The following is a 21607-nucleotide window of genomic DNA, read 5'->3' as shown; positions in this document are numbered from 1 at the left end:
TAATTTGTATGTCAACTCAGTGTTTGATCACAATGGTTCATTTAACTAGCATGTTCTTAAGCTCTTTTTTCTCTTAACTAACACTAAACTCCACTGAGCAAATGAAGCTGTGGAATTATTAAACTACAGTAACACAAAAAACTTCTAGTTCAGCCTCAGACATATCCATATCCATGTCTGCAGATTCACTGAGTTACAATTTCAGATCCAGACTCATTAGTTATGTCTCGCCTTCCAAGGCATACCTTTAGTCTCTAATTTCAAGGTAATCTGTGATTCTACATATCTTCAGTATGAGGCTAAACAAAGAACTTGCCACACATTCACATTGTGTCATCAATAGAATGAATTCCTAGCTTATGAGAGCCCTATCTTCAACTCTTTTGAATGTGTGGTTTTATTTAGTATTGCCATTAAACACACAGAGCTGGAAAGGCAGAAATTATATGTACTAATGAAGCATATTTTATATTTTCTGTTGAAATGGCATAATATAGGAGGCATAATTCCATGTATAAAAAAGTATTGTGGCTTCCTGGTTGCTGCCGCTGCAGAGAGCCCCTGGGCAGCACCCCACGAGCGAACCTGAGCCTCGGGACCACAGGTAAGACCAAAATTTCTGCTGCAAGAAAGCTGCCTGGTGAGCTTGGGACACACGGAAGCAGAATTTCTCTAGGATCGGGCATGTTCTGTGTTTACCGGAAGTCCCACACCCGCGGATCCCGGCCCGCAGCAGCTCTCTGCTCCCAGACCCGGTGAGAGAGAGACCCAACCGCCTGGTCAGGTGGGCACTCCTGAGGCTGCAGAGTGGAAGAGACCACCAACACTGCTCACCCCTGCCCACATCCCTGGCCCAAGAGGAAACTGTATAAGGCCTCTGGGCTCCCGTGGGGGAGGGCCCAGGAGCGGCAGGACCCCTGCGCCTGAGACACCGCCGGAACCTGAAAGAAACAGACCGGATAAACAGTTCTCTGCACCCAAATCCCGTGGGAGGGAGAGCTAAACCATCAGAGAGGCAGACAAGCCTGGGAAACCAGAAGAGACTGCTCCCTGCACACACATTTCGGATGCCAGAGGAAAAAGCCAAAGACCATCTGGAACCCTGGTGCACTGAAGCTCCCGGAAGGGGCGGCACAGGTCTTCCTGATTGCTGCCGCTGCAGAGAGCCCGTGGGCAGCACCCCACGAGCGAACCTGAGCCTCGGGACCACAGGTAAGACCAAATTTTCTGCTGCAAGAAAGCTGCCTGGTGAACTCAAGACACAGGCCCACAGGAACAGCTGAAGACCTGTAGAGAGGAAAAACTACACGCCCGAAAGCAGAACACTCTGTCCCCATAACTGACTGAAAGAGAGGAAAACAGGTCTACAGCACTCCTGACACACAGGCTTATAGGACAGTCTAGCCACTGTCAGAAATAGAAGAACAAAGTAACACTAGAGATAATCTGATGGCGAGAGGCAAGCGCAGGAACACAAGCAACAGAAACCAAGACTACATGGCATCATCGGAGCCCAATTCTCCCACCAAAGCAAACACGGAATATCCAAACACACCAGAAAAGCAAGATCTAGTTTCAAAATCATATTTGATCATGATGCTGGAGGACTTCAAGAAAGACATGAAGAACTCCCTTAGAGAACAAGTAGAAGCCTACAGAGAGGAATCGTAAAAATCCCTGAAAGATTTCCAGGAAAACATAAATAAACAAGCAGAAGCCCATAGAGAGGAGACACAAAAATCCCTGAAAGAATTCCAGGAAAACACAATCAAACAGTTGAAGGAATTAAAAATGGAAATAGAAGCAATCAAGAAAGAACACATGGAAACAACCCTGGATATAGAAAACCAAAAGAAGAGACAAGGAGCTGTAGATACAAGCTTCACCAACAGAATACAAGAGATGGAAGAGAGAATCTCAGGAGCAGAAGATTCCATAGAAATCATTGACTCGACTGTCAAAGATAATGTAAAGCAGAAAAAGATACTGGTCCAAAACATACAGGAAATCCAGGACTCAATGAGAAGATCAAACCTAAGGATAATAGGTATAGAAGAGAGTGAAGACTCCCAGCTCAAAGGACCAGTAAATATCTTCAACAAAATCATAGAAGAAAACTTCCCTAACCTAAAAAAAGAGATACCCATAGACATACAAGAAGCCTACAGAACTCCAAGTAGATTGGACCAGAAAAGAAACACCTCCCGTCACATAATTGTCAAAACACCAAACGCACAAAATAAAGAAAGAATATTAAAAGCAGTAAGGGAAAAAGGTCAAGTAACATATAAAGGGAGACCTATCAGGATGACACCAGACTTCTCGCCAGAAACTATGAAGGCCAGAAGATCCTGGACTGATGTCATACAGACCCTAAGAGAACACAAATGCCAGCCCAGGTTACTGTATCCAGCAAAACTCTCAATTAACATTGATGGAGAAACCAAGATATTCCATGACAAAACCAAATTTACACAATATCTTTCTACAAATCCAGCACTACAAAGGATAATAAAGGGTAAAGCCCAACATAAGGAGGCAAGCTATACCCTAGAAGAAGCAAGAAACTAATCGTCTTGGCAACAAAACAAAGAGAATGAAAGCACACAAACATAACCTCACATCCAAATATGAATATAAAGGGAAACAATAATCACTATTCCTTAATATCTCTCAATATCAATGGCCTCAACTCCCCAATAAAAAGACATAGATTAACAAACTGGATACGCAACGAGGACCCTGCATTCTGCTGCCTACAGGAAACACACCTCAGAGACAAAGACAGACACTACCTCAGAGTGAAAGGCTGGAAAACAACTTTCCAAGCAAATGGTCAGAAGAAGCAAGCTGGAGTAGCCATTCTAATATCAAATAAAATCAATTTCCAACTAAAAGTCATCAAAAAAGATAAGGAAGGACACTTCATATTCATCAAAGGAAAAATCCACCAAGATGAACTCTCAATCCTAAATATCTATGCCCCAAATACAAGGGCACCTACATACGTAAAAGAAACCTTACTAAAGCTCAAAACACACATTGCACCTCACACAATAATAGTGGGAGATTTCAACACCCCACTCTCATCAATGGACAGATCATGGAAACAGAAATTAAACAGTGATGTCGACAGACTAAGAGAAGTCATGAGCCAAATGGACTTAACGGATATTTATAGAACATTCTATCCTAAAGCAAAAGGATATACCTTCTTCTCAGCTCCTCATGGTACTTTCTCCAAAATTGACCATATAATTGGTCAAAAAACGGGCCTCAACAGGTACAGAAAGATAGAAATAATCCCATGCGTGCTATCGGACCACCACGGCCTAAAACTGGTCTTCAATAACAATAAGGGAAGAATGCCCACATATACGTGGAAGTTGAACAATGCTCTACTCAATGATAACCTGGTCAAGGAAGAAATAAAGAAAGAAATTAAAAACTTTTTAGAATTTAATGAAAATGAAGATACAACATACTCAAACTTATGGGACACAATGAAAGCTGTGCTAAGAGGAAAACTCATAGCGCTGAGTGCCTGCAGAAAGAAACAGGAAAGAGCATACGTCAGCAGCTTGACAGCACACCTAAAAGCTCTAGAACAAAAAGAAGCAAATACACACAGGAGGAGTAGAAGGCAGGAAATAATCAAACTCAGAGCTGAAATCAACCAAGTAGAAACAAAAAGGACCATAGAAAGAATCAACAGAACCAAAAGTTGGTTCTTTGAGAAAATCAACAAGATAGATAAACCCTTAGCCAGACTAACGAGAGGACACAGAGAGTGCGTCCAAATTAACAAAATCAGAAATGAAAAGGGAGACATAACTACAGATTCAGAGGAAATTCAAAAAATCATCAGATCTTACTATAAAAACCTATATTCAACAAAATTTGAAAATCTTCAGGAAATGGACAATTTCCTAGACAGATACCAGGTATCGAAGTTAAATCAGGAACAGATAAACCAGTTAAACAACCCCATAACTCCTAAGGAAATAGAAGCAGTCATTAAAGGTCTCCCAACCAAAAAGAGCCCAGGTCCAGACGGGTTTAGTGCAGAATTCTATCAAACCTTCATAGAAGACCTCATACCAATATTATCCAAACTATTCCACAAAATTGAAACAGATGGAGCCCTACCGAATTCCTTCTACGAAGCCACAATTACTCTTATACCTAAACCACACAAAGACACAACAAAGAAAGAGAACTTCAGACCAATTTCCCTTATGAATATCGACGCAAAAATACTCAATAAAATTCTGGCAAACCGAATTCAAGAGCACATCAAAACAATCATCCACCATGATCAAGTAGGCTTCATCCCAGGCATGCAGGGATGGTTTAATATACGGAAAACCATCAACGTGATCCATTATATAAACAAACTGAAAGAACAGAACCACATGATCATTTCATTAGATGCTGAGAAAGCATTTGACAAAATTCAACACCCCTTCATGATAAAAGTCCTGGGAAGAATAGGAATTCAAGGCCCATACCTAAACATAGTAAAAGCCATATACAGCACACCAGTTGCTAACATTAAACTAAGTGGAGAGAAATTTGAAGCAATCCCACTAAAATCCGGGACTAGACAAGGCTGCCCACTCTCTCCCTACTTATTCAATATAGTTCTTGAAGTTCTAGCCAGAGCAATCAGACAACAAAAGGAGATCAAGGGGATACAGATCGGAAAAGAAGAGGTCAAAATATCATTATTTGCAGATGACATGATAGTATATTTAAGTGATCCCAAAAGTTCCACCAGAGAACTACTAAAGCCGATAAACAACTTCAGCAAAGTGGCTGGGTATAAAATTAACTCAAATAAATCAGTTGCCTTCCTCTATACAAAAGAGAAACAAGCCGAGAAAGAAATTAGGGAAACGACACCCTTCATAATAGACCCAAATAATATAAAGTACCTCGGTGTGACTTTAACCAAGCAAGTAAAAGATCTGTACAATAAGAACTTCAAGACACTGAGGAAAGAAATTGAAGAAGACCTCAGAAGATGGAAAGATCTCCCATGCCATTGGATTGGCAGGATTAATATAGTAAAAATTGCCATTTTACCAAAAGCAATCTACAGATTCAATGCAATCCCCATCAAAATACCAATCCAATTCTTCAAAGAGTTAGACAGAACAATTTGCAAATTCATCTGGAATAACAAAAAACCCAGGATAGCTAAAGCTATCCTCAACAATAAAAGGACTTCAGGGGGAATCACTATCCCTGAACTCAAGCAGTATTACAGAGCAATAGTGATAAAAACTGCATGGTATTGGTACAGAGACAGACAGATAGACCAATGGAATAGAATTGAAGACCCAGAAATGAACCCACACACCTATGGTCACTTGATTTTTGACAAAGGAGCCAAAACCATCCAATGGAAAAAAAGATAGCATTTTCAGCAAATGGTGATGGTTCAACTGGAGGGCAACATGTAGAAGAATGCAGATCGATCCATGCTTATCACCCTGTACAAAGCTTAAGTCCAAGTGATCAAGGACCTCCACATCAAACCAGACACACTCAAACTAATAGAAGAAAAACTAGGGAAGCATCTGGAACACATGGGCACTGGAAAAAATTTCCTGAACAAAACACCAATGGCTTATGCTCTAAGATCAAGAATCGACAAATGGGATCTCATAAAACTGCAAAGCTTCTGTAAGGCAAAGGACACGGTGGTTAGGACAAAACGGCAACCAACAGATTGGGAAAAGATCTTTACCAATCCTACAACAGATAGAGGCCTTATATCCAAAATATACAAAGAACTCAAGAAGTTAGACCGCAGGGAAACAAATAACCCTATTAAAAAATGGGGTTCAGAGCTAAACAAAGAATTCACAGCTGAGGAATGCCGAATGGCTGAGAAACACCTAAAGAAATGTTCAACATCTTTAGTCATAAGGGAAATGCAAATCAAAACAACCCTGAGATTTCACCTCACACCAGTGAGAATGGCTAAGATCAAAAACTCAGGTGACAGCAGATGCTGGCGAGGATGTGGAGAAAGAGGAACACTCCTCCATTGTTGGTGGGATTGCAGACTGGTAAAACCATTCTGGAAATCAGTCTGGAGGTTCCTCAGAAAATTGGACATTGAACTGCCTGAGGATCCAGCTATACCTCTCTTGGGCATATACCCAAAAGATGCCTCAACATATAAAAGAGACACGTGCTCCACTATGTTCATCGCAGCCTTATTTATAATAGCCAGAAAATGGAAAGAACCCAGATGCCCTTCAACAGAGGAATGGATACAGAAAATGTGGTACATCTATACAATGGAATATTACTCAGCTATCAAAAACAACGAGTTTATGAAATTCGTAGGCAAATGGTTGGAACTGGAAAATATCATCCTGAGTGAGCTAACCCAATCACAGAAAGACATACATGGTATGCACTCATTGATAAGTGGCTATTAGCCCAAATGCTTGAATTACCCTAGATCCCTAGAACAAACGAAACTCAAGACGGATGATCAAAATGTGAATGCTTCACTCCTTCTTTAAATGAGGAAAAAGAATACCCTTGGCAGGGAAGGGAGAGGCAAAGATTAAAACAGAGACTGAAGGAACACCCATTCAGAGCCTGCCCCACATGTGGCCCATACATATACAGCCACCCAATTAGACAAGATGGATGAAGCAAAGAAGTGCAGACCGACAGGAGCCGGATGTAGATCTCTCCTGAGAGACACAGCCAGAATACAGCAAATATAGAGGCGAATGCCAGCAGCAATCCACTGAACTGAGAATAGGTCCCCTATTGAAGGAATCAGAGAAAGAACTGGAAGAGCTTGAAGGGGCTCTAGACCCCAAAAGTACAACAATGCCAAGCAATCAGAGCTTCCAGGGACTAAGCCACTACCTAAAGACTATACATGGACTGACCCTGAACTCTGACCCCATAGGTAGCAATGAATATCCTAGTAAGAGCACCAGTGGAAGGGGAAGCCCTGGGTCCTGCTAAGACTGAACCCCCAGTGAACTAGTCTATGGGGGGAGGGCGGCAATGGGGGGAGGTTTGAGAGGGGAACACCCATTAGGAAGGGGAGGGGGGAGGGGGATGTTTGCCCGGAAACCGGGAAAGGGAATAACACTCGAAATGTATATAAGAAATACTCAAGTTAATAAAAAAAAAAAAGAAAAAAAAAGTATTGTGCTTTATCATGAGAGTCTGTAAGTCAGTCATTTATTACATAAATTTGGGATAAATAATTTGATAACAGTTTCTTCATCAGTCAGACTGATTTATATATTTCAATTATGTTCTCAGAATCAGAAGTAAAAACCAAAATACAAATGTGATTCCTCCCTTCTCTACAGTATGAAGTTTTGTGAATAAAAGTTAGGAGAGAAAAATACACAATGGAAATATTTTAGATTTTTTTTTTGCTATTTTTCAAAAGCATGTAGGAAAATATTCAGTTGAATGGGAATCTGAGTATTGTATATCCATTGTTCTTTCCAGTGATCAGCCATTTACTTTCATTGGTTGCCTCTGAGAGCTAACATCCTGAACATAGACTCCCTCATGCATTTAGCTAATGAAACCTGGATTGGGAAAATCCAATAAAGCCATTTAGTCAGGATTTTTTATTTTCTGACCTTCTTCACTCTCTTTTTCTCCTTAGAAGAAGGCAGCCTTTTAGAGAAGACTTTTCTACATAAAATCCTAAATCCACAGTACTCATTCTCCAACATTACCTTTTATGATCTCATACTACAGCCACCACCCCTGCCCTTGTCACTCATAGGTCATATTCATGGAAACTAAGGACTGTCCCTGTGTTCCGGAACAATTATAAATCTGTAATCTAACATGGAATGTCTGTTAACACAGCTTCACTTATTCCTTCCTTCAAAAGCACACATGAGAAAACATCACAAATCTGGCCTGAGGAGATGGCTTAAGAATCAAGGAATCAGGACGTAGAAATGGAAAGATTGGGTGAGCATCATTGTAATACGTGATGTGAAATTCCAAAAAAAAAAATAGATAAAATATATTATGTTGAAAAATAAACATAATATTTATTTAGTACCCACATAATGTCAGATACAGAAGTGTATTTCTATGATCCAGTGTCTCTTTAGTAAGATGAGAGACAGAATGAGATTTCCTGGAAGTCTATGGACTTCCTAGCATGTGTGCAATGGTAAGCAAGAGACTTTGTCTCAAACAACTTTGAATGTGAGGAGCAGTATCCTAGGCTGTCTGCTACCTTCCTTACTCATATGTGGTGTGTGTATCTCCCACAGCAAACACACAAAACACACATACATAAAGTACAGAATTCTATTCATTACTTCTCTCTTACTGTGATAAAATATTATAACCAAAGCAACTTACAGAAGAAATATTTTTCTTTGGTTGATGGCTGCAAAAATATATAGAGTCCATAATGACAGGAATGTATACTAGTAGTTTGCTGAAACAGTATGCTGCCCACACTTTTATCTATACACAGGAAGCTGAGGTCAAAAAACAGGAAATAGTGGTGGCTATAATCCTTCAAAACAATCCCTGTGACATACTTCCTCCAACAAGACTGTGCCTTGTAAACATTTCATAACCTCCACAAGCACCACCAGAAATCAGGGACAAAGTGTTTCAATACACGATCTTATGGGAAATATTTCTTATTCAGATCTCTCTCTCTCTCTCTCTCTCTCTCTCTCTCTCTCTCTCTCTCTCTCTCTCTCTCTCTCTCTCTCTCTCTCTCGCTTACACACAGTGATTTTCTTCCCCATCCTCTCCCTTGGTTTCTTCTACCACTGACCTCTGATAGCAGCCCTGCTATTGGCCCTGTCTGATGGGATGTACTTGTTCCTTTTGCCCCTGCAGTAATCTGTCTTGCCAGTGACATCTTTCTCAATGCTCTACTACTTACATTTTCATCTTAAAACAAGCAGCATAATGCAGTCATCTATTGGCTCAGGCATCTGGGCTGCGCTGTGTCATTAGGCCAATTGCTGTACCCTGGTGCTTTGTTTTAGCTACCTTACCGAAAATGAAAACATCACCCTAATCATTATAATTTTATTATGAGAATGAAGCATAAATGGTCAATATTTGGTTTCTTATAGGACTACAATATTATTAAATTTGCTTTTGGAAAATAAACACATGAATTCTCATGGAAGTTAAAATCAGTTCAAAAGAAAAAAGAATATTGGATGATCAGACAAGTAGGGGAAAACTGATATATGCACAAATGCTTGCTAGTAAGAGTTAGAAGAGATAAAAGATGTCTTTGTTGTTTGTGGTTTTTATTCATTTTGTTTTTAAGTAATCTTATGCTATCTGTGCTAAGATGTATCTTACTTATTTTCTGTTATCAAAAAGTACAGAGGAATGCTCTCCTGTCATATATGAGTTTGTACACGACTCTCCTTGCTTTTAAGACAAATAGGTAAACATGGCCATTTCCATACTTTGAGCACATAAATACTTAACTTATGCAGATGTATGCACCCTGCTTTGGATGTTAATTCTTCTAAAATTGTAATTTTGGTTTAAGGAAGAGGTTTATAATTTGCAGCCAGGCTCTGCATGAAAATACGATCCTTGTGCCTCAGCCTGTTGAGTGCAAAGATTACAGATATGAAACATTACACTTTTATGTGCAATTTGAAGGCTTGTGACATAGTAGGTAAGGTGGAGATAAAAGTCTTCCAAAGCAGTGGCACCTGACTAACCAACTGAATGGTGAGTGGAAGGTCTGATGACTTGAAGTAGGGTGTCCCACATTCTGTGTGCATGGAAGACTGAAGCGTAGGAGAGACTTATTGTCCCTTCTTTATCATCCAGTCATATGTATACACTTTAAGACAGAATGCAATATTTCTTGTATATATTTCAATACAGAGAAGAAAATGCATAGCTGTAAATTTGAAATCTACATCATAATCCTTGCTGCTAAGGCTCAGGGCTGCTTATACATGAGGGTAGATCAAAGATTGCTAGAGACAGAGGAGAATTGCAAAGAAATGCTATTTTCTAAACATAAAGGCAGATGCACATATACATACAGAGACATTGAAAAAACACCAAGAAGAAAATTATATCAGACAAGGATATCCCTGTGGCTTTCTAAAGGAAATGAGACTTGAAAGAGCCTTAGATAATTCAGTGACATTGTTCACCCTGTAATTTCTGATGTACCTCCCACCTAAGCTAAGGAGATGTGCTACAAACACAGGATATGAATTCATCAGAATGTTTCTTTTAGAGCTTCATATAATTTCATAGTCAGGTTCTCAGAGCTGAGTGAGTATTGTTTTTTCAGAGATGATTCGCTGAGGGCCAGAGAGGGCAAGAGACTTGCTAGGGGTAATATAGCTAATTAGCTCTTTCTTAGATACAGGTTCTTGCTTCTTAATGCCACAGTATCAGGCAGGAGCCGAAGGCCATTGCAAATGAAAGACTTAAATTCTTTCAAGTCTTCATGTCATCAAATATGCTGGGGAATAGATTCACTTCTCTGTACCCATATGTTCTCCAAAGTTTGGATGCACTTGACCCCACAAGCCTAACTCATGGGGAACAGGAAAGGATCAGTGCCAAATAGCCAGCTCATTTGTGGGGTTACTCAGCAGAGAACTCAGAGCCTAAAATCAAGATTTGAAGAGTTTTTCAAAATTCCAGAAACTTAGACAACAAATATTATGTCTTGACATGTTAGATTCTTTTGCCATTCTTTCCTTACTATGTGTAAGAACAGCAAATGCAGAACCCGGAAAAAGGTTGGTGTTTATCCTTTCACAAAGAAGCTGAAAATACAATATCAGTTTTGGTATCTGTGCCTTCATATGGGCTAAGAAAAGTGACTACATAAAAGTAAGTGGTGTACAATTGTCCTTTTGTGAATGTATGTATGTGTTTGTGTGTATGTGTGTGTGTGTGTGTGTGTGTGTGTGTTTTAGTGTGTTCACGTGCACATGTATGAATATGCATGCATATGTATGTGAACATATGTGGTGGTCAGACATGAATTCAAATCCTGTTCCTCAGGAATAAACTTCTGAGACAAGATCTGACTCTGGGTCTGGACTTCAATTCATATTCTTGAGCTTGACAGGGAGCCAGATTTGAATCTATCCACTTGCCCAGTACTGGTTAAAATCTCTCCACATTGGACCTTTTCACATGGGCTCTGTGGGATGGAAAACAGGTTGAGGCAATTTTTAGGCTGAATCAGTCAGATAAAAGCAACCATGCCTTTATTAAGTAGCACTTGTATTGACCTATCATTTGGAATACAATGGTGAATAGACACCGGACTTCCATGTCACTCGACCTTTTGAGAAAGATAACGCTTATTCATCATTCATGAGTACTGTCTCTTAAGTTTGGTAGGAAGACAAATAAAACAAAGGCTTACCATACTGTAAGGCTTATCAGCTTGGTCAATCCTAACTAGCTTTATTGCCATGGTCCTTTAAGTTTTACTTGGCTTGCTGTGCTCTAGAAGGCTGATATTCTCTCTCCTCTTTCTTGCATTGCTCTGCATTTATTTCAATTACAACTCTAACCTATGTAATTGATGTATCTGAGAATGTATCAAAACAAACACGGGCATACAAATAAGTATAGTTTATCTTTGCAATAGAAATATAAGAATACAGAACATAATAATTATCCAAATACCTCTGAACTGTTGAAAATTTAACACGTATAAAGTAGCTGTATACTTTTTGATCTTGGGGATTTTTCTATGTATCTGTTTGCATGCAAGACAGTCCTCAACATAAAACAGAGTAGACACTCAGAAAGTTGGATGGATAAATGTAAATTAGAAGGTTAATATAGATGGTAGTTTTTATTTGTGCTTAATAATAAAGAAACCTGGTATCAGTAATTAACAATAGAGGAAATTTTTACATTACAGAGTTTTTGGTGTGCATCAGAAGCTTCTGGGGTTTGGGTAGGGCTGGAATAGCAGCATCAGATAGGAGGTAGCTCACACATATTAAGGGATGCTATGGACTTTGGAACTAGTCCAGATAGTAAAGAGCTTGCTGTGAAAGCACAAAGATGTCAAGTTAGCCCAGAACCCATCTTAAAAATCTGGTGTGTTATGCAACATATAGTATCATCTCTGGGAAAGTAGGAAGAGGTGGATCAATTGAGCCTACTGGCCAGGCAGGCTACTACAGTTTATAAGTTCTGGGCATTCAAAAGATCTCAATATCAAAAATAAGATGAATGATACCTGAAGTTGACTTCTGAATTCCACATACATTTGAATATATCTACATCAACATAAACACACACACACACACACACACACACACACACACACGAGAGAGAGAGAGAGAGACAGAGAGAGAGAGAGACAGAGAGAGAGAGACAGAGAGAGAGAAAAATATATACACACAAATCTAATAAGGCAATTAGTGAGAATGAAAATACGTGTTTAAAGAATTATTCATTATCACTATTTCCGTGCAACCATACAAATCTTATGACTCATAAACTTAGCAGATCTCTAAGTTTTAGATCAGTGATTTTTTTGTATGTTCCTGGAAAGAAACACCAAGTAAACACAGTAAAATGGTAATTCTAATCATTGAACTTGGATATATATTTTAAAAAGACATGTGAGACACCTCTAAGAACCTGCAGAGGGCACAAGTGTTTACATTCTGGTGTCTAAATTGGTCTCTGAATCAGTGTGTACATATGTGCTTTATATGAAGAAATAACTGCATATGTGCTCAAGGCTATGTACAGGCCAGAAAACAAGCACACATATTTCCCACTCACTCTTCATCTTAGTTAGTTTGCTCCTGATGTGGTACACATAGGTAGCTGACCAGTGAGCTTCAGGGGCACAGCTGTTTAGGATTTTACAGCACTGAAATTAAAAGTGAATGCCATTGTTCCTGCTTTTTTATGTGGATTCTGGCAATTAAACTCAGTTTTTTTATATGGCAAGTTATGTATGTTACTGAGTGTTCTTTCCCAGTCCTTTTCTTAGTTAATTCTCAGTAGAAACACAGCTTTGATATTAACAGAACTTAAAAGCTCGACAAAATTTTAGCAATGCATAGAAATAGCAGTAAAATTCAATTAGTCATCACCGCAAACCTGATAGATCTGTGAGTCCAAATTCAGTTATAGTGAAATGCATTCCAAGCATGTATTACCTCCTTCAAAATTAGTGAAATGTATCAAATTAAAAATATTTATGTCTTTGCTAGCCAGTACTTTAGACATTAGTTATTTCTAGTTATGACATTTCTAGGCTATGAGACAAAATTTCTTCTGGAAAGGATAGTACCTGCCTTGAGAGCTGACAGGTAGCTATTTAATTGACCACTGCAAGAGACGACATTATCTTGCTCTAAGGTTCAATGGCTATCTGTGAATATCAACCTTGTGAGATCTAGACAAAAAGATTGCTATTAATGTAGAAAGCACTTAGTATTATACCTAAATACACTGGATACCATGAATGTTAATATAACTTATGCATGTCTTTTATTGACCATTATTTATTCTTTTAAATAATAATTTCATGATAAGTGCTTGTATTTTGGTATATGATAAGTGCTGGCAATACATCATTTTTTAAAATGGAAAAACCTAATTCTCACTAATAGGAAAAAATAAAATTGCTCAGTTAAAAATGTAAAATGGGCAGTAGTGTTGCATGCATTTAATCATAGAAATCAGGCAAAAGAGGCAGGCTAAACTCTTTAAGTTTGAGGCCACCTTCTGGTCTACAGAGCTAGTTCCAGGACAGCCAGTGGTACACACACACACACACACACACACACACACACACACACTACACACACACACACACACACACACACACACACACACACAAAACCCTATTTTGTGGGAGAATGAAATGGCTCTGGATTATAACTTATTCAGTAAAGTATCTCTATTATAAGCATAAAACTTTGCGTTTGGCTCCAAAATTAATGTAGAAAAGAAAGAAAGAAAGAAGGAAAGAAAGAAAGAGAGAGAGAGAGAGAGAGAGAGGAAGGAAGAGAGAGAGAGAGAGAGAGAGAGAGAGAGAGAGAGAGAGAGAGAGAGAGAGAAGTGCTAAGGAGGCAAAGGCAGATGGTTCCTTGGGTCCACTCCCTAATCTACCTTCCCTTGTTAGAATGCCACAGGTCAGTGTGTATATACAACTGAATACCTACATGGGAACCTACACATGAGTATACAGACAGCACACACAAATATGTTGTCATACTTCTAGAGCACTGTCCCCGCCAGCGGGGACCCAGTTATTCAGGGTCCCGAAGAGGCTTTCTACCTGTGGGCCAAAATGGGGGTGAAGAGAAGAAGGAGACCAAGCAAAAGTTCTGTTGTCAAGGTCTCGTTTATTGGGATGAACATTGCAGCTTTTAAGGCTTTCAGGTAGGGGGAGTGACCTTTGTGAAATATGAAGGAGGGGGAGATGAGGGTATAGGCAGTGATAGCTGGAGGCAAAGAAGTCAGGCGATGAGGTCAGGTGGTGGAGACACTGGGTGTTGACTGAGGAGATAACTGGTATCTGCTCGAGCTGAGGCATCCCTTGAATGTTATACTCCTGTGCCGTAAATTCATGGGAGAGGCTTTATCCAACAATCTTAAGATTTATGGCAGTCATCTTCAGGGTGAGTCTCTGTGGCCAAACAGCCCAGAGTCACTTTGAACCATGCAGTCAAAAAGCGGCTAGGCCCAAATCCAATATGGCTCCATGAATCTCCCCCATTTTTCTTTAAAAAAAAAAACCATTAGGTGGAAGTAGTGGTCTGAGAGAGATCAGACATGCCTCACAGAGTGCCCAGCTCGGCCATGGCAAGCCACTCTTGCAGTTAGGACCGCACCCCAATGGCTAGGAATGAACTTGTGCTGTAACACACCGTTCTGGGCTATACGTGTGTGTTATTGGGGGAGAAACTGGGCAGAGGAGCATTTGACCGGCCTGCACGTTTAAACGGGGTGTAGCCACCTCTGTCTTAGGATCGACCTCTCAAACCCCAGCCTTATCTGTCATAGGATCACCTTGTCGCCCCCAAGGTTCCTGTCTTAGATTGGTCAAGGGTCAGAGGAAGTTGCCTGTCCCTGAGGATAGCTACATCAGGTCATCTTCTCATTCCTCTCACTTGAGCCCAGGGGCGAAAGAGCAAGGGCCAGATGGCATTAATATAAGAGATTGTGGAAATTGAGCCTCTCCCGATAAGTTGTAGGCACCTCATCTTGTTCATTGTCTCTCTGGTTCTACTCAGCTGTTCCGGTCTCCAAGTGATGATAATGTACTGAAACAGAATTTCTAGGCAAAGCAGAATCTATTTGTGATTTAATAAAGTGTGTAAGTCGTTGGAAGGCCCAAGGACCAAAGGAAATCAACAAAAGTAGGCCCACAAGGGGTCCCAAAATTGAGGGCAACAAGGTAGAGAGCCATGGGGATGTAGAAAACCAGTTTTGGTACCAAGACTCTTGTTGTTCTCTCTCTCTCCTTCATTTTTCTAGGCTATCTCTCACCTTTCTTAGACTGTCTTCTACAAGTCCAGTCTTATCTACATAAACACAGCATTCCTCTTTTAAGGCTGCACAAAGTCCTCCTTGTTGTAGGAAGATTAAGTCTAGGCCTCTTCTATTTTGTAAGACTACTTCAGACAACGAGGCAACTGAGTCTTTTAAGTTAGCTAATCCATCTCTTAATTCAGCAATATCCTTATCTATGGCTTCACTAAGCTGGTTATAGTATTGATGGGAAGTAACGAGGGAAGCGATGCCAGTGCCTGCACCCGTGGCCCCTAGACCTAGGAGAACAGCGAGAGTGATGGCAGTTACTGGTTCTCTTTTTACCTTGTGAGGCATATCCGAGCCCTTTTCCCAGGATTTAAGAAAAGTCTCTGGCTCATGTATGCTGAGTCTGGGAAATAATTGAACCAGCACACAGTAATCTTTAGTCTTTAAAAATTGAGATGTTATAACATATGTGGTTAGACCAGTGGAACATGCTAGATAAGTATACTTGGGGGATTGTAAATATGTATTTTGATTGTCAACGATTATGGTATGATTACATATTTCTAATAATTGTTTAGGGAGGAGCATGTTCTTCCCGAGGAGGCAGCTTCCTATCCCCGAGACTTCTGTGATAGTGAGTTCTATGGTGTTCCAAGAGAGACCACCAGTGTTATTAGTATATGTGATGTTGCCAAAAGTGGCTATACCCTCATAGAAAGGAGGGTTAGCTGAAAAACACATCCAGCATTCCTCATAAATAGAGGTATTTGTTTCCTGTTCATGATATACCAAGGCAAGAGCTGAGGCATTAAGAACAGATAAAATCAGGCTTGTGGGGGACATTGGCCCAACAGGTATGGTGGGCTGAAAAAGGGTAGTTGGAGGACTAGAGGTGTTAAAGGGGGGGCTGAGTCACCACCCTGGGCGGCAAGGAACCCTGGCTATGCAATTGAGGGTTAGGCCCAATGGAGGTCTTATGTAAGTTGGGGGTGGTTTTAAATAATCTAATTTTGAAGGTTACTCCGGGGTCTCTATTGGCAACATACATCCGGAGACCCCACTCAAACCCCCTATGCCAGTTTTCTGGGGTGATCTTTTTCCCAGCATCAGTAAAAGTTATTGTAAGAGGGTTGCACCAGCCCTTGGAAGGCTCAGTGTTCCGGCATTCCTGGGTTAGAGTACTGTTTCTGTTAGAATTGTGCCACCCCTTTTTTACTGTGATATAATCCCAAGAGGAGGTAGGTTTCCAGTATGCGTCTCCTGTGGTTTCACACCCCCAGGAGGCACAATAGAATTGATCCCTGTATCCACACTTATAGTTTAGGGAGCGATCTCTGTGGGATCCGGGACAGACATAAAAGTCAGTTTCCCTAATGTTGGTGCGTCGATGGACAGTGTCACAACCGACATATCTTTCATTAAAACTAGACCCATGAGGGGCTTCAATTAGGGGTAAGTATTTGTCTGCGAGGCCCCAGTAAGAATTTCCTCCTGCAGCTAGTTTACAAAAATCTGGAGTTAATTGTGGCCAGGTGGGGTTAGGGCCAGTGTGGGAGGTGGTAAAGGCGGTATCTCCGGCCTCATTTATAATTACCCAGGTGTAATTCCAAATCTGATAGGGGCTTGACGTTCCGGATGTCAGCACAGTTAGAAAGAGAAGTTTCAGTAGAATCCAGTAGAACTTCATTGCTCTGAAAAAGAAATCATGCATTTTTCTCAGGCGCCACCCTGGAATTTGTTATAAGGCTTTATCAATCTTGGAATTTGTTTGAAATTTATTGTAAAGCTTTATTAATCTTTCAGGGAGCCATTTGGCTCCCCCCTCTTTAGAGTTATAATACAGGCAGACCCTTTTCCCCAGACTATTACAGGGTCAGGACCCTGCCACTGTCCAGTTAGGGGATCCCTCCAAAGAACATGAGCGTGATCCATCTTGGTTGAGGGGTGCCATAAGCGATCGGCAGCTGAACACCCTTGATTATCCAAAGTTAAGAAATTCAAAACAAAAAGGGCATGGGATAATAAAAATTTTGCGCTGCCTTTAAGAGAATAAAGAGTTTCTTGGGCAGTAAGCTTTAACAGTGTATTCTTAAGGGTTTGATGTGCTCGTTCCACAATTCCTTGTCCCTGAGGGTTATAAGGTATGCCTGTAATATGTTTTATTTGAAATTGGGAGCAAAATTGTTTAAATTTATGACTAACATAGCCAGGCCCATTATCCGTTTTTAGCATTTTGGGTTGTCCCATAACAGAAAATGTGTAGAGCATATGAGCAATAACATCTTTTGTGGCCTCTCCTGTGTGTGCAGAGGCACATATGAACCCACTAAAGGTATCAATGGTAACATGTACAAATTTTAGTTTTCCAAAAGATGGGACATGGGTGACATCCATTTGCCATATTTCTCCCGGGATAAGGCCCCTGGGATTAACCCCAATGTGTGGCTCAGGAAGTAGGGTCAGGCAGTTTTTACAATTTTTGACAATTTGTCTGGCTTGTTCTCTAGTAATTTTGTACTTAAGCCGCAATGTTTGAGCATTAAGGTGATGGAGTGAATGTGCCATCTGTGCTTCTTGTAAGGAATCACTAAGAGAAGCAATCATTGTCAGTCTAGTGGCCCTGTCAGCTAAATCATTACCTTTGGTTAAAGGACCGGGCAGATTCGAGTGGGCTCTGATATGGCCCACAAAGAATGGGTTTGGCCGGGCCCTTATGTGTTTTTGTATTTCTGAAAATAGTTTAAAGGTAGGTGTTGAGGGTTGTATAGTAGAGACAGTCTCCAAGACTTGGAGAGCTCTGACTACATAATGGCTATCAGAAAAAAGGTTAAATGATTGATTTATTAATTTAAATATTTCTAAAGCACTATAAAGTTGTACTAATTGGGCAGAAGTGTATGGGGTATGGACAAAAAAAACTTGATCTTTAACAACAAAGGAGGCCTTTCCATTCTTAGATCCATCTATGAAGACAGTTAAGGCATTTGGTATAGGTTTCAGCTGTGTAACCTTTGGGAAGACAAAGGGGGTAACATGGAGGAACTGTAATAATTTATCTCCTGGTAAATGAGTATCAAATGTTCCCTGATAAATAGACAGCAGGACTGTCCAGTCATCATGTCTGTGCTGCAGCCAAGCAAGCTGCTCCTGTGAATATGGAGAAATAATAATATCGGGATCGCGGCCAAAATGGCGAGTAGCCAGCTTAAGCCCCAAGAAAATGGTCTGGCAAATTAAGGAGGGATAAGTAGGAAGTATTTTAGGGGGGGTTGCGGGCAGGTGGATCCACATTAGTGGATGATTATCTTGCCATAGGAGGCCTGTGGGTGTAAACCTTGTAGCGAAAAAGGATCAGATACAGTGTCTTGGAGGGGCTGAAATAACCTATGAATTGTTGGCTGATAGCCTGTTCAACCTTTAGTAGGGAATTTTCAGCCTCGGGAGTCAGAACCCTAATGGAATTAGGATCAGGGCTATTCTTCGGAATTGCAAATAGAGGTTTTAAATCACTGGTGGTTAGCTTAAGGTAAGGTCTAAGCCAATTAATATCACCCAAAAGTTTTTGAAAATCATTTAAGGTATGTAGCTGCGATCTTCTAATTGTTAGCTTTTGAGAATAAATGGATGTAGGTTCTAATTGGAATCCAAGAAACAAAAAGGGATATTGCGTCTGAATTTTTTCAGGGGCAATGGTAAAACCCCTTTTTTGTAAGGCCAGAACAATAATTTGGGCTAGTTTTTGAGTTTCCTGTAAACAAGCAGAGGAAACCAAGATATCATCTATGTAATGAATGATGTAAGCAGAGGGGAGACGCAGCCTTATTGGATCTATAGTTTGGGCCACATACCTTTGACATAGGGTGGGGCTATTAGCCATCCCCTGTGGTAACACTCGCCACTGAAAGCGGGGATTAGGGCCCACATGGTTAATGACAGGGATAGAAAAGGCAAAGCGGGCACAATCCTCCGGATGAAGAGGAATAGAAAAGAAACAATCTTTTATATCAATGACTATTTTATAAAAGTCTCTAGGAATAGCTATTGGAGAAGGCAAGCCAGGTTGTAGGGCCCCCATAGGGACCATAGTTTTTATTAACCGCTCTAAGGTCTTGTAACAATCTCCAAGAACCATTTTTGTTTTTTATGACAAAAATAGGGGTGTTCCAAGGCGAAGTGGACTGTTCAAGGTGCCCTTGTAATAATTGTTCCTGCACCAACTGTAGGGCCGCTTGAACCTTTTCTTGAGGCATGGACCACTGATCGATCCAGACTGGATCATTTGACTTCTAAGATATTTTATCAGCCTGGAGTGCAGGAGGAACAGCGGTCTCTATGAAAAAAGGTCTGCTCCTAAACCTCCTCTATCTGTTTTGGGCGTGGGAGTCAAGGGTTCTGTGATTCCCTGTTCATTTCTACCTAATCCTTTTCCAGGGAGGAATCCTGTCCTTAACATTTGGTTAGTAATGACCTCATTGGGACTACACATCATCACCCCCATCTGGGAAAGAATATCCCTTCCCCAGAGGTTAACAGGGAGTCCAGAAACTACAAATGTCCTAACTGTGCCTGTATTATTCTCTTTATCTTTCCAGGTCAGGAGCTTTGAACTTTGGAGTGTATCCTGTGTTTGACCTATCCCTTTTAAATGTGTGGCAGTAGCCTTAAGGGGCCAGGTTGAGGGCCAGTGTCTAGAGGAGAGCACTGTTGTATCGGCCCCTGTATCTAAAAGGCCCTGAAATTGTTTGCCATCAAGCCAAAGAGACATCATGGGTCTTTCATCAGTTAATTTTTGCACCCAATAAACATCTGAAGAGCCAGGGGAGGAAGAACCACGCCCCTTTACTTTATGAGGGAACTGCCCCATGAAGGGAAGCGGTAAGGCCTGTGCAATGCGTTGTCCGGCTCTAAGCGTTAAGGGGCCCTGCGTGGCAGTGGCTAGAAATTTTATTTCTCCAGAATAATCAGCATCTATTACAGAGGGAAGGATGACAAGTCCTTGAAGAGCACTCGAGGCTCGCCCAATTATTAAGAAAAACATGCCAGGCGGCAGGGGCCCAAACTTTCCAGATTCTATGATAACAGTCCCTTCCTCAGGGGTTATAATCCTGGTGGTGGAGGAACACAGGTCCACTCCTGCACTTCCTGCTGTTGCCCGGGATAAGTTGGCGTTGCAGGAGCTTGATGCTGCACTTGGGGGCGGGTGGTCACCCGTGGATAGGGGCCCCATTGTGGGGCCCCCCGCTCGTTTCCCTGGACCACAGGGAGGGTTTGTCCACTAATGTCAGTCTTAGACTGACATTCCCTGGCCCAGTGACGGCCTTTCCTGCAGCGGGGACAAACCCTCGGGGCAGTGGGCCATCCAGCAGGGCTGGGGGACTGGCTAGGTTTTGGGATGTTGCATTCTCTAGCAAAATGACTGGGTTGTCCACATTTGAAACATGTTCTGCCTCTAGGGTGACCAGAATCTCCAGCTCTTTGGAACACAGCCCCAATTGCCAGGCTGATAGATTTAGATACTTGGTGAGAAAAAGAGTCGACATCCTTGCAAAGTTTAATCATGCCTGGGATATCAAGGTCTTTGGTCTTGCCTCGAAGTGCGACTCTACACGCCGAGTTAGCATTTTCGAGAGCAAGCTGTCTAACGAGAAGCCCTTCACTTTCATTTTGACCTAGGATTCTTTCAGCTGCTTCTTGTAGTCTCCCTACAAATTGAGCATAGGGCTCTTGTGCCCCCTGGATTATTTTAGTTAAGGGGGTGGTGAGCGCCCCTGTAGCGGGGACTGCTCTCCAAGCGGACAAAGCCGCCTGCGCCGTTTGTGCGAGTACACCGGGAGACAGCCCCAGCTGTTTTTCCTCAGAGGCAAATGAGCCCCTCCCACATAGCTTATCTGCCGTCCAGGAAGCAGATTTACTTAAGGGATTGTTTCTGTTTCTAGCAGCAAGGCTCTCCGCTTTATCAATAAATTCATATTTCCAAGTCAAATATTGTCCTCTAGTGAGGACAGATTGTACTACCTTGGTCCATTCACTAGGGGTCAAATACCCAGACCCCGAAAGTCCTTCTAGGATAGCCAAGGTAAAGGGG

General features: G+C 41.2%; 1 protein-coding gene and 1 long non-coding RNA gene across 1 annotated transcript; one reads left to right on the top strand and one right to left on the bottom strand.

Moving 5' to 3' along the window:
• Erich1 (glutamate-rich 1) overlaps positions 1-21607 on the bottom strand; it is a gene marked incomplete at its 5' end in the record, with an annotated part of 52793804 nt that overhangs the window by 41828814 nt on the left and 10943383 nt on the right.
• On the top strand, positions 14756-20546 carry LOC134482371 (uncharacterized). Its single transcript, XR_015639859.1, has 3 exons — positions 14756-15439; positions 19679-19864; positions 20115-20546. It is a non-coding gene; the product is annotated as an uncharacterized LOC134482371 (long non-coding RNA).

Source organism: Rattus norvegicus, chromosome 16 (genome assembly GCF_021556685.1).
Source record: "Rattus norvegicus strain SHRSP/BbbUtx chromosome 16, alternate assembly SHRSP_T2T, whole genome shotgun sequence".
In the NCBI taxonomy this organism is placed as follows: domain Eukaryota; kingdom Metazoa; phylum Chordata; class Mammalia; order Rodentia; family Muridae; genus Rattus; species Rattus norvegicus.
The sequence above is the reverse complement of the archived record's forward strand: the minus strand, read 5'-3'. Positions and strand labels throughout refer to the sequence as shown.